The sequence below is a fragment of the Macaca nemestrina genome, chromosome 5, assembly GCF_043159975.1.
Source record: "Macaca nemestrina isolate mMacNem1 chromosome 5, mMacNem.hap1, whole genome shotgun sequence".
NCBI lineage: Eukaryota > Metazoa > Chordata > Mammalia > Primates > Cercopithecidae > Macaca > Macaca nemestrina.
In genome coordinates this window covers 128,599,137-128,612,850 of record NC_092129.1, presented here as the reverse complement: position 1 = coordinate 128,612,850, position 13,714 = coordinate 128,599,137, and the positions used below count along the sequence as shown (strand labels likewise).

At 36.6% G+C, this 13,714-nt stretch overlaps 1 protein-coding gene across 15 annotated transcripts in view; it reads left to right on the top strand.

The window, feature by feature from the left end:
• The window catches only part of MLI (muscular LMNA interacting protein), a 258,152-nt gene that overhangs the window by 165,146 nt on the left and 79,292 nt on the right, over positions 1-13,714 (top strand). The window lies entirely within an intron of this gene.

Genomic DNA, 13,714 nt, shown 5'->3' with positions numbered 1-13,714 from the left:
GCCCTTTATTTTTTCGCTTGTCTGATTGCACTAGCTACAACTTCCAGTTATGTGTTGAATAACAGTGGTGACAGTGGACATCCTAGTCATGTTCCATATCTTAAAAGAAAAGCTTTCAGGTTTTCCTCATTCTGTATGATTCTAGCTGTGGCTCTGTCACATATGACTTTTATTATGTTTATATATACTCCTTCTGTACCCAGTTTTTTGAGAGTTTTATTTATCATGAAGAAATGTTGAATTTTATCAAATGCTTTTTCAGCATCAAGGATCATATGGTTTTTGCCCTTTATTTTGTTGATATGACATATCACATTGATTAATTTGCATATGTTAAACCATCTTAGCATCCCTGTGATAAATCCTACTTGATCATGATGAATAATCTTTTTAAGGCATTGTTGAATTTGTTTTGCTAGCATTTTATTGAGGATTTTTGCATCAATATTCATCAGAGACATTGGCCTGCAATATTCTTTGTTTGATGTATCTTTCTGGCTTTGGTATCAGAGTAATACTGGTCTCATTATAGAATGAGATTTGTAGTATTCCCTTCTCCTTTTTTTTTTTTTTCCGAATAGTTTAAGTCAAATTCGTATTAGTTCTTTAAATGTTTCATAGAATTCAGCAGTGAAGCCACTGGGTCCCGGGCTTTGCTTTACTGGGAGACTTTTTATTACAGCTTTGATTTCATTAGTTGTTATTGATCTGTTCAGGCATTGGATTTCTTCATGGTTCAGTCTTGGTAGGTTGTATGTATCTAGGAATTTATCAATTTTCTCTAGATTTTCCAACACATTGGCATATAGTTGCTCACAGTAGCTACTAATAATCCTTTAAGTTTCTGTGGTTTCATTCCATGCTCCTGGATAGAAAGAATCAATATTGTGAAAATGGCCATACTGCCCAAAGTAATTTCTAGATTCAATGCTATTCCCATTAAACTACCATTGACATTCTTCACAGAATTAGGAAAAAAAAACTTAAAAATTCATATGAAACCAAAAAAGAGGCTGTATAGCCAAGACAATCCTAAGCAAAAAGAACAAAGCTGGAGGCATCATGCTACCCTACTTCAAACTATACTACAAGGCTACAGTAACCAAAACAGCATGGTATTTGTACAAAAACAGACACATAGACCAATGGAACAGAACAGAGATCTCAGGAATAAGACTGCACATCTACAACTATCTGCTCTTCAACAAACCTGACAAAAACAAGCAATGGGGAAAATATTCCCTATTTAATAAATGGTTCTGGGAAAACTGGCTAGCCATATGCAGAAAATTGAAACTGGACCCCTTCCTTACACCTTATACAAAAATTAACTCAAGATGCATTAAAGATTTAAATGTAAAGCCTCAAACTATAAAAACCCTAGAAGAAAATCTAGGCAATACCATTCAGGACTGGCACCAGCAAAGATTTCATGATGAAAACTTCAAAAGTAATTTCATCAAAAGCAAAAATTGACAAATGGGATCTAATTAAAGAGCTTTTGCACAGCAAAAGAAATTATCATCAGAGTGAACAGACAACCTAGAGAATGGGAGAAATTTTTACTATCTATCCATCTGACAAAGGTCTAATATCCAGAATCTACAAGGAACTTAAACAAATTTAAAAGAGAAAACCAAACAACCCCACTAAAAGGTGGGCAAAGGATATGAACAGACAATTGTCAAAAGAAGACATTTATGCAGCTAACAAACATGAAAATAGCTCAACATCGCTGATCATTAGAGAAACACAAATCAAAACCACAATGAGATACCATCTCACACCAGTCAGAATGGCAATTATTAAAAAAGTCAAGAAACAACAGATGCTGGTGAGGCTGTGGAGAAACAGAAATGCTTTTACACTGTTGGTGGGAATGTAAATTATTTCAACCATTGTGGAAGACAGTGTGGTGATTCCTCAAAGTCCTAGAACCAGAAATACCATTTCACCCAGCAGTCCCATTACTGAGTACATATGCAAAGGAATAATATAAGTCATTCTGTTATAAAGACATATGCAAGTGTATGTTCATTGCAGCACTATTCACAATAGGAAAAAGATGGAATCAATCCAAATGCCCATCAGTGAGAGACTGGATGAAGAAAATGTGGTACATATACACCATGGAATACTGTGCAGCCATAGAAAGGAAAAAGATCATGTCTTTTGCAGGAGCATGGATGGAGCTGGAAGCCTTTAGCCTCAACAAACTAATACAGGAACAGAAAACCAAACACCACATATTCTCACTTATAAGTGGGAGCTGAACAATAAGAACACATAGACACGGGCAGGGTGGCGGGGGAACAACACACACTGGGGCCTCTCGGGAGGGTAGGGAGAGGGAGAGCATCAGGATAAATAGCTAATGCATGCGGGGCTTAATGCCTAAGTCATGGGTTGATAGGTGTAGAAACCGCCACAGCGCACGTTTAGATGGGAAACTAATCTGCATGTCTTGCACATGTATCTTGAAACTTAACATAAAATAAAGTAAAATAAAATAATAAAAAAAGTTCATGAGGAAAAAAAATTCTGTAGTTTCCATTGTAATGTTTTCATTTTCATTGCTGATTTTATTTGTGTTTCTTCCCTTTTTTGTCTTTATTTGTCTGCCTAAAGATTTGTCAATTTTCTTTATCTTTTCAAAAATCACCTTTTTGTTTCATTGATCTTTTGAATTGCTTTCTTTGTTTCAAATTTATTTATTTCTGTTCTCATATTTATTATTTTTCTTCTACTAATTTTGGGTTTGGTTTGCTCTTGCCTTTCTAGTTGTTTAAGGTGTTTTATTAGGTTATTCAAAGTTTGTTTTTATGTAGGAACTTACAGCTATACATTTCCCTGTTAGCACTGCTTTGCTATATCCTGTAGGTTTTGGTATTTTGCATTTCCATTATCACTTGTTTAAAGAAATCTTTCAATTTCTTTCTTAATTTCTTCATTGACCCACTGGTCATTCAGGAGCATATTGTTTAATTTCCATGTGTTTGTATAGTTTCCAAATTTCCTGTTGCTATTGATTTCTAGCTTAATCTCCTGGTGGTCAGAGAAGATGCTTGATGCTGTTTTAATTTTTTGAATGTTTTAAGACTTGTTTTGTGACCTAACATATGGTCTATCCTTGAGAATGATCCATATGCTAAGGAGAAGCATGTGTTGAGGCATGTATAGCTGTTGGATAAAACATTCTGTGAATATCTATTAGGTCCATTTGGTCTATAGTATAGATTAAGTCTGATGTTTCTCTGTTGATTTTCTGTCTGGGAGATCTGTCCAATGCTAAAATTGGGGTGTTGAAGTCTCCAGTTATTATTGTATTGAGGTCTATGTCTCTCTTTAGCTCTAATAGTATTTGCTTTATATATCTGGGTGCTCCAGTGTTGGTTGCATACAAGTTTGCAACCATTATAGCCTTTTGCTGAACTGACCCTTTATCATTATATAATGACGTTCTTTGTCTCTTCTTCAGTTTTTGTGTTGGTATCTATTTTGTCTGATATAAGTATAGCTACTTGTGCTCTATTTTGGTTTTCATTGGCATGGAATATATCTTTTTTCCATTCCTTTATTTTCACTCTGTGAGTATGTTTACAGGCTAAGTGTGTTTCCTGTAGGCAACAGGTGATTGGGTTGTTTTTCATCCATTCAGCCACTCTATGACTTTTGATTGGACAGTTTAGTTCTCACACATTGAATGATATTATTGATAAGTAGGGACTTGCCCCTGCCCTTTTGTTATTAGTTTTCTGGTTGTTTTGTGGTATTCTCTTTTTTCTTTCCCTTTTTCCTTTCTTTTCGTGAATGTGATTTTCTCTGGTGGTATGCTTTAATTTCTTACTTTTTTATATTTTGTGTATCTGTTGTATGTTTTTAAATTTGAGGTTACCATGAGGCTTGTAAATACTATACTATTCATTATTTTAAACTGATGACAATACTTGACACTAATTGCATAAACAAACAAACATACAAAAAGAAAACTAATAAAAACCCTACACTTTAACTTCATGTCCCTGCTTTTTAACTTTTTTAAACGTCTTATTATATGTCTTAAGAAGTTGTCGTTATTATTTTTGACTGGTTCATTATTGAGTCTTTTTACTTAAAAGTAGTTTACATACCACAATTACAGTGTTATAATATTCTGTGTTTTTCTGTATGCCTACTATTACCAGTGAGTTTTTGTATCTTCTGATGATTTCTTCTTGCTCATTAATGTTCTTTTCTTTCAAATTGAAGAGCCCACTCTAGCATTTCTTGTAGACAGGTCTGGTGTTAATGAAATCCCTCAGCTTTTGTTTTCTGGGAAGGTCTTTATTTCTCTTTCATGCTTGGAGGATATTTTCACCAGATATACAATTCTTCGGTAAAAGGTTTTTTTGTTTGTTTGTTTTTCTTCAACACTTTAAATATGTCATGTGACTATCTCCTGGCCTGTAATGTTTCCACTGAAAAGTCTGCTGCTGGACATATTGGAGCTCCATTGTGCATTGTTTCTTTTCTCTTTCTGCTTTTAGGATCCTTTCTTTATCCTTTACTTTTGGGAACTTGATTATTAAATGCCTTGAGGTCGTCTTCCTTGGGTTAAATCTGCTTGGTGTTCTATAACCTTCCTGTACTTGATATCTTTCTCTATGTTTGGGAAGTTCTCTGTTATTGTACCTTTGAATAAACTTTCTACTCCTATCTCCTACCCTTGTTTCTTTCTCTACCTCATCTTCAAGGCCAATAACTCTTAGATTTGCCCTTTTGAAGCTATTTTCTAAATACTGAAAGTGTGCTTCACTGTTTTTTATTCTTTTTTGTCTCCTCTGACTGTGCACATTTTCAAATTACCTGCCTTCAAGCTCATTAATTCTTTCTTCTTCTTGGTCAGTCCTGCTATTAAAGGACTCTGATGCATTCTGCAATATGTCAATTGCATTTTGCAACTCCAGTATTTCTGCTTGATTTTGTTTTAATTATTTCAATCTCTTTGTTAAATTTATCTAATGGAGTTCTAAATTCCTTCTCTGTGTTACCTTGAATTTCTTTGAGTTTTCTCAACACAGCTATTTTGAATTCTCTGTCTGAAAGGTCACATATCCTTGTTCTTCCATGATTGGTTTCTGGTGCCTTATTTAGTTTGTTTTATGAGGTTATGTTTTTCTGGATGCTCTTGATGCTCGTGGACGTTTTTCAGTGTCTCGACGTTGAAGAGTTAGGTATTTTTTGTAGTCTGGACAGTTTGGGCTTGCTTATGCCTGTCTTTGAATTGTCAGGCAGAGACTTTTAGTTTTTCCCTTACTTTCCCCCAGAGAAATAAAGTCTCTCTTTCTGTACTGAGCTGCCTGGAACTGGGGGTGAGATGCATGCACCCCTGTGGCAAGTTCCCGCAGGCCCTCTGCAGTTCCGCAGATGCTATCTGGGAGGCAGGGTTTAGAGTCAAAAACCTTAGAAATTTACCTGAAGTACTATTTCTCTGAAGCTAAGCTAGCACTCAAGTCACGATACAAAGTTCTTTCTGTTTTTCCCTCCCCTTTCCACAGGCAGAAGAGCCTCTCCCTGTGGCTACCAGCACCACTAGCGCATGGGCCCGGGCGGCAGTCTTTTTTAGTGAACATCAGGCCACCACTGATGTTCACTAAAAGCCCAAGGGCTCTTTAGTCAGCTTGTGGGAAATGCTTCCAGGCTGGGGACTCACTCTTCAGGGCAATGGGCTCCCTTCTGGCCCAGGGCTGGTCCAGAAATGATGTGTAAGAGCCTATGCCTGGATTCAGGGACCCCAAGAGCCTGTTTATTGTTCTACCTCCCTGTGGTCAACCTGGTACCTAAGGTGCATGACAAAGTTCCCTTTACTTTTCCCTATGCTTTTCTCAGACAGGAGGAGTCTGTCACTGTAGCCACAACAACTGAGAATGTGATGGGTCACACCTGCAGTCAGCCCATCTCAGAGCCCAAGGCCCATGGTATACTACCTGAGTATCACTGCTGGTTATTCAGTACCCAACAGCCCTTTAGTCAGCAAGTGATGAGTCCTGCCAAGACTAGTCTTTCCCTTCAAGGCAGTGGGTTCTCTTTTTGCCCAGGATATACCTAGAAACATCATGAGCTAGAGCATGTAATGGGGGCATCATAGCTCTGCTTGGTACTCAGTCCATCTGTGGATGAGATGATCTCCAAGATGTAAGACAAAGTCCTCTTTACTCTTCATTCTCCTCTCCTTAAGCAGAAGCAAGGAGTCACTTTTGTTGCTGTGAGCAGCACTGTGTGGAGTTGGGGAAGAAATAGCACATGTACTCTCTTGGCCATGCCAGTTGGTATCTCCCTAAGTTATGTGCCACCCTAGTCTACTGGCTCTGAACTCAGTGCAGTACTAGGAGTTGCCTAGGAATTACAGTCCTTATTTCCTAGACTTTCAAGTTTGCCTAGAATCCCAGAGCACTTTTGCCCATGGTGGTGAGCCTTGCCAAGAAAGTCAACTTCTAACTGCTGGGATGGGCAGTTCCCCTCTGGGTAGGCCTACTCCAAATGCTCTCTCCATCTGTGGGCACTGGCTGAGCCCAGCATAGTTTTGCTTTCTTCTGTTAAAAGGCAGCACTGAGTTCAATGTAACGTCCCCCAGTTGCTGTGCTCTCCCTTTCCCAAATGCACAGACTCTCTATGCTGCATGGCCACTACTGGGGAGTTGGGGGGAAGGGTGGCATCAACAATTCAGGACTGTCTCTCCAACCCCCTTCAATACCTCTTTCAGCAATATGAAGTTAAAACTAGGTACTATGATTGCTCACTAGATTTGGTTCTTGAGGGGGTCATTTTCTCTGTGCAGATAGCTGCTAAAATGTGGTATTCCTGTGGGAGGTATGAACACTGTAAGTTTCTATTCTACCATCTTGCTCCAGCCCTCAGGGATGAATTATCTATTAAAATTCAATTTCATTCTATTTTCATTCTATGAACTTTGTAGAGGGAATTTTTTGTCTTTGCATTATATGTGACCTTCTAAATGTTTATTATGTTTTATTAACTACCAGTATAAATTTGTCACATTTATATAATTCAAAACCATAGTATGCTTTCTTAATAAAGAACAACCTCTGAAAATAGGGTAGTATTTGGTCCTATTACTAATGCATCAAAAACTCTTAGTTGGAATCACATTCTACTGATAACAACTTATTTTATAAATCCTCTCCATTTTATAAATTACTTTTAAGTGCAGAGGAAATATCTGAGATGGAGTTATTAAATATTAGATAGCATACAGGTAAGATGTCATTTTAATGAGCTTGAGAGACAGAAAAATATCATTACAATGGAAGTACATTCCTTCCAAAATATCAGAATATATTGAAAAAATGTGTCAAACTTTATTAATAATATTTTCCACTATATATACAGATATTCAAATAAAGGTCATCTCCACTTTCACCAGCTCACACACTCTTCTCGTTGCTATGCTTGGAAACGTTGCTATGCTGGAGTGTTTCAGAGGTGATGTGCAATAATGCAGTCATAGATCTTAGGACGAGGGGTGAATTAATCCAAATCAGGTCCAGATCTGCTTCGCTGCAGGATGAGGCCAGAGATTTGATGAGTTATAGGAAGAATTGGGAACAATTTAAGCAAGAAATTCCACTTGACTGATCATTACTTATTTCCTTTTCTAATTATTCAGAAATATTTCTGCAGTATATGTATGTAGGAGGAAATGGAAGATAGTCTTCTGCATTCTGCTAGATGAGGAGGCAGAGAAGAATGAATGAGACAACCTTCTGCCTTGTATTCTTTTCCTTGCCATTTTAGATTTCATCAAATGGGAAGGTGCCTTATTTCAGACAAACTTCCCCTTGATCTGATCTTTTATTTCCCTATTTGCACATATAAACTATGACTTTCACTGGTCACCTATGCCCACTTGTACTGTCTACCAACTATGTTCATGACAAGTTAGAATCATCATTCCCTATCTTAAAGAATCAAACTTTAAAAAATTTCTATATCTACTCTTTATATTAGATATTATGGAGGATATATTACTAACTTAGAAAATGGTCTTTAGTGAGATGTTTAGACAGGGTAAGGTCTTTTTTTTTTTTTTTTTTTTTTTTTTGAGATGGAGTCTCTCTCTGTTGCCAGGCTGGAGTGCAGTGGCGTGATCTTGACTCACTGCAACCTCCAACTCTTAGACAGGGTAAGCTCTACAGATAGTAAGAATAAGCAGTTCAAAGTAAGGAAGACATGATGTGTCATAATATATCAAATGGCCTTGGCATCTAACATTTTCAACATGGATTCATTTTTTTTTGAGTAGTGCCTTATGTACAAATAATAGGAACACTCTCCAGGTTAAGAGTAAGACAGTGTCTTTATCATTTCGTAATTTTATGTGTCCTCAATGCTAAGCTTAGCACTCAGTAATAACTAACTGCCCAATTCATATTTTGAGTGTTGTCTTTCTGCTTAACTGTACATCAGTCTTGACCGGGAGAAATAACGTAATTCAATTAGCATGTTATCACTGATTAGAGCTCTCTGAGCTTTGAGAAAGGAAGATTCAGGACAGTTAGAGTCAACAGAGAAAAAGGGAAAAGAAGCATCTTAATGGTATCAAACCTGACATTATATTCAGGTGGAAGGGACATGACTACTGAAAGGGAAAAAAGCATGCTAAAAGTAGAGTACCAGAGTACAGAAAGAAAAGGCAACTGTTTGACACTTTTTATTGAATCCAGCTTGATTTTTCCCCCAGGCCCCCAAGATGGTGTCTGTTAGAGTGATGCCGACCAAAAGACACTTGTCATGAATGTGAAATGGTGCAGATTGCAAGGAATGGGAAATCTAGATGATGAATAAGGAGCGTGGCTGTTCTTTGTGTGCCTTTGGCGTCAAGTCTTTGGGAGACGAAAAGGTTTCTCCAAAGCTGGCTTGGGACAAGTGGTGCCTTGTGTAGGAATTTATCTTTCAACAGATTTCAAATCCTTACCTTTACTTAGTCTCTAATTCTTTTAGTTTCCATATAACTTAATTCTTAAATTGATTTTTTTGAAATAAAATTTTTTTACCTTCATTATTTTTTTGACTGTTCTGTTAGTTTTTTAAGTTTTTTTTTTTTTTTAAAGGATACAGCAATGGCTAAAGCCCATCTCTCTCTTTCTCTCATTATTTTTTCTTCTATGATTAAAACAATGTCAAAGGCTGTAGAATATAGATTATAAATTTTTATTTCACACAAGAGCCATTCTTATACTTACCTCAAATGTTACTCTTCCCAGTTAGTGTTAACCTGGAGAGATATGAATGACCAAAATTTTAATGTTGTTCAAATCCAATTTCAAATTTATTTTTAGGTATTTCAAGTTTCTTCTCCGCCTTTATTCAGGTGATGCAGGTTTTCAAATGTAGCAATCTTTTCCCATCACCTGCTTAGTTCACCACACAATCTCTCCTCACATTTTGGAAAATAATTGCTACAATATTAATGACATAATTATAGCTGTAACTTCCAATAAACAGCATTAACCTGCATTAGACATGCAGAGGGTGGCTTCTCAAAAGATTGGACGTAATTGGCTTCATTGAAAAAACTTGGTTACTTTAGTGATAAAACATATAAGTCACTATTCTTCCTCTTTGCTAAGGACAAATCTGTTTAGTATTATGCATATCCACTCCACTTCGTGGTTTGCATTTAATTTTGCACTTTCTCTGGGAAGTTTCTGATAGCAGTGATACAGAGTTCATAATACTGGATGAAATAAAAGTGTCTAGGGGTGTCTAAAGCATCTTATTATTATGTCATGATTCCCAGTGAGGGAATTTGGGGGACTTACAGAGACTCCATAAAAAGATATTTAGATATTTTCCTAATTTAATTAATATGTTTGAGCCTTTTCTCCCTTTTCCCTATGATAATAATTTGGTATTATTTAGTACAATATACTGAAAAATATTAGTAATACAAATTGTTTGAGTACTTTATTATTAATATGTAACTTCTTACCTGTAATGATTGAGGTAAAAATTTTTTTTCAGTTATGATGCATTTAATTCAGCATATTTCACAGAAGCTATTCATTTAACTTAAGGGATCAATAGAGAATGCCTTCATTAGTGCAATAAGAAAAAATTGTTAAATAGTAAAAAACCTAATATTTTAGAAGAAATCATTATTATTACCTGTATTCGATTATGAGGTTTAATGAAACCTTAGGTGAACTGACAAAAACACCATGATGGATATTCTGAAGGGCAATTTTCCTAAACCTCAGTGCACACTAGCCCGGCCCACAGCAATTAGATAAGCGGAGCACTTAGCCAAGATACCCTACTGCCATCAAGCAGCCAGGAATGGCAGCAAGCAGTGGCACCTGTAAGAATGGCATGAGTCAAAATGCAGAAAACAAACAATGTTAGACGCTGTGTACAAAGGACTTCATGTGCCTTATCATTGTTTGGTGATTCATACTTGTTGATAACATGGAACCATGAGGCTTTCAGTTTTCAGTTATTGTTGATCTCTCAGAGATTAAAACAATGCAATGATACATCAAAATAAGCTCTGAAATATTTGCGATTTCAAAAATAGAAATATTTTAGGAACATAACTTATTGTACTTTAACCAAGCATATTTATAATTATTCATCTGTATGCTGACCGGTTCCTGTCGAAACGGAAGGTTAGGCTGCTATGAAAGTTTAACCTCCCATGTAAATGCAGAAATGCTTGATAAAACATAACTAATCCCTGGGTGCCGTAAATGAAGTGGGACTTCCAAGTTTGCATTAGTCCATTTTCATACTGCTATAAAGAACTACCCGAGACTGGGTAATTTATAAAGAAAAGAGGTTTACTTGACTCACAGTTCTGCATGGCTGGGGAAACCTCAGGAAACTTACAATCATGGGAGAAAGCGAAGGAGAAGCAAGGACTTTCTTCACATGGTGGCAGGAGAGAGAAATGTAGGCAAAGGGCAAAGAACCCCTTATAAAACCATCAGCTTTTGCGAGAACTCACTCTCCATCATGAGATTAGCATGGGGGAACTGCCCCCGTGATCCAATCACCTCCCACCAGTTCCTGCCCTCAACATGTGGGGATTATGCAGGTTTTAATTCAAGATAAGATTTGGGTGGGGACACAGAGCCTGACCATTTCAAGGTTAGAATATTAAAAAGAACCTAAAGTTCTCATAGAACATGTGTACATCAGATGCTAGGTGCCAGGACCCAGGAGCTTAGGTTATAACTTTTACTGTGTAACAAGTTTAAGACATATGTGGGAATCTATTGCATAATTCTATAACCTACAAGGCCGTATTGACTATGAAGCATGAAAGAGAAAAAAGATAATTTAAAAAATAACCCCTACTCTACATTCTTGGGTGATAAGAAAAAGTCACCCATGAGAAAATGGGACTCCAAACCTATGATAATGTGGGGATTATGTGATAATGTGGGGGATCTGCCACCTTGAGATATAGGAAAATCAGGATGAGGCAATAAAATGGTAACTGGTCCAGAACCTGTGCAACTCCTACGGTCCAATGAGGGCAAAAGTACTGCAGGGATGGTTTCCCAACCAGGGCTTCTTGGATATCTAAAGAAATCCAAATTACCAAAATTACTCAAAATAGAAAATTAAAAAGCACACAAAATAACTGAAGAACATGAGGGAGAGGCATGAGGGAGAATCAGCAAATATAAGCAACATGGTATTTAACGAGGGGGGACTATAACAAATCTGGAAAACTGTCATATAAATATATTTAAAACGTTAAACATTACAATGAATTATAGATATTATAAGACAAGATTTGAAGAAGACCCAGGTAGAACTTCTAGAAGTGAAAAGTCAATTATTAAGACATTAATTTCAATTGTCATGTTAAACATACTAATATGCAGTTAAAGAAAAATAAGTTAACTGTCAGGCTTATATGCAAAAACCATCCAGAATACAGTATAAAGAGACAAAAATATAAAAATGAGTTTGAGATAAATGGGAGAGGATTTCAGAAGGCCCAAAATACAGTCATGTTTCACTTAACTGTGGAGAGACGGTCTGAAAAACACATCACTAGGTGATTTCATCATTACGTGAGCATCAAAGTGTGTATACCGAGACCATCTTGGCCAACATGGTGAAACCCTGTCTCTACTAAAAAAAATACAAAAAATTAGCCAGGTGTGGTGGCACGCACCTGTAGTCCCAGCTATTCCGGAGGCTGAGGCAGGGGAATCACTTGAAACCGAGAGGTGTAGGTCGCAGTGAGCCGATTGTGCCGCTGTACTCCAGCCTGGTGACAGAGGGAGACTCCGTCTCAAATTTTTTAAAAAAATGTACATACGTGAACCTAAATGATATAGCCCACTACACACCTAGGCTATATGGTTTAGCATATTGCTGCTAGGCTACAAACCTATGCAGCACGTTACTGTATTGAATACTGTGGGCAACTGTAACACAATGGTATTTATATATCTAAACAAAGAAAAGGCATGGTAAAAATACAGTGTAAAAGATAAAAAGTTGTGTATCTGTATAGTGCACTTGCCATGAATGGAGTCTGCAGGACTGGAGGTTTCTCTGGGTGAATCAATGAGTTAGTGGTGACTGAATGTGAAGAACTAAGGTTATTACTGTACACTACTGTAGACAACACTGTACACTACATTAACTTTATGTTTTTTCTTTCTTCAACAATAAACCTTAGCTTACTGTAGATTTTTTATTTTATAAGCTTCTTAATTTTTAAAACGTTTTTATTCTTTTGTAGCAACACATGGCTTGAAACACAAATGCATTATACAGCTGTACAAAAATATTTTTTACACCCTTATTCTATAAATTTTTTCTATTTCAAACTTTTATTTTTTATTTATTATACTCTTTAAGCTTTTTTTGTTAAACCCTAAGACAAAAACATACACATTAGCTTAGGCCTACACAGAGTCAAGATCCTTAAGACGTTACTAGGTGACAGGAATAGTTTTAGCTCCATTATAATCTTATGGGAACCCTGTCATATATGAGGTCCATCATCAACTGAAACATCATTGTGTGGCACATTATTGTATATTTAATAGAAGCTCAATAACAAGAGATTAGATAAAATGGGAGAATGGCAGCATTTGAAGAGATAGTCATGTAGGATTTTTCAGAAGATATGCATGCTGAGAATAAAGGAACATAACAAGACCCCCAAAAAACCATGAAAAGAAATCTATACCAAGGCACATCAAAGTGAAATTACAGAATGTCACGGAGATAAACTTTAAATGTTAACCAAATTTGAAGACAGTTGATCCTCCAAGTTATAACATTTAGGCCAACAACAACAAAAGCCAGAGTCTGTGGCACAGCACCTGCAAAAGACAGAAATGCTATTACCCTGGAATTGTGTGTCCAGTTGGACTCTCACTTAAGAATGAGAACATGATAAAAAACATTTTCAGACAACATCCAAGACAGTAAGATCTGAAAAAACCACCAAAACCTTTACTGTAGTAAGATGGAAACTAGGGAGCAGGGGGAAATGGGAAGTTACTAATCAACATGAAGTGTCAGCTAAATAAGATGAATAAGTTCTAGAGATCTGCCATACGACATTGCACCTATAGTCAACAATACTGTATTGTGCACTTACAAACGTGTTCAGACTACAGATTTCATGTTAAATGTTCTTATGACAATGAGATAACATTTTTAAAAATGAAAGAAACTA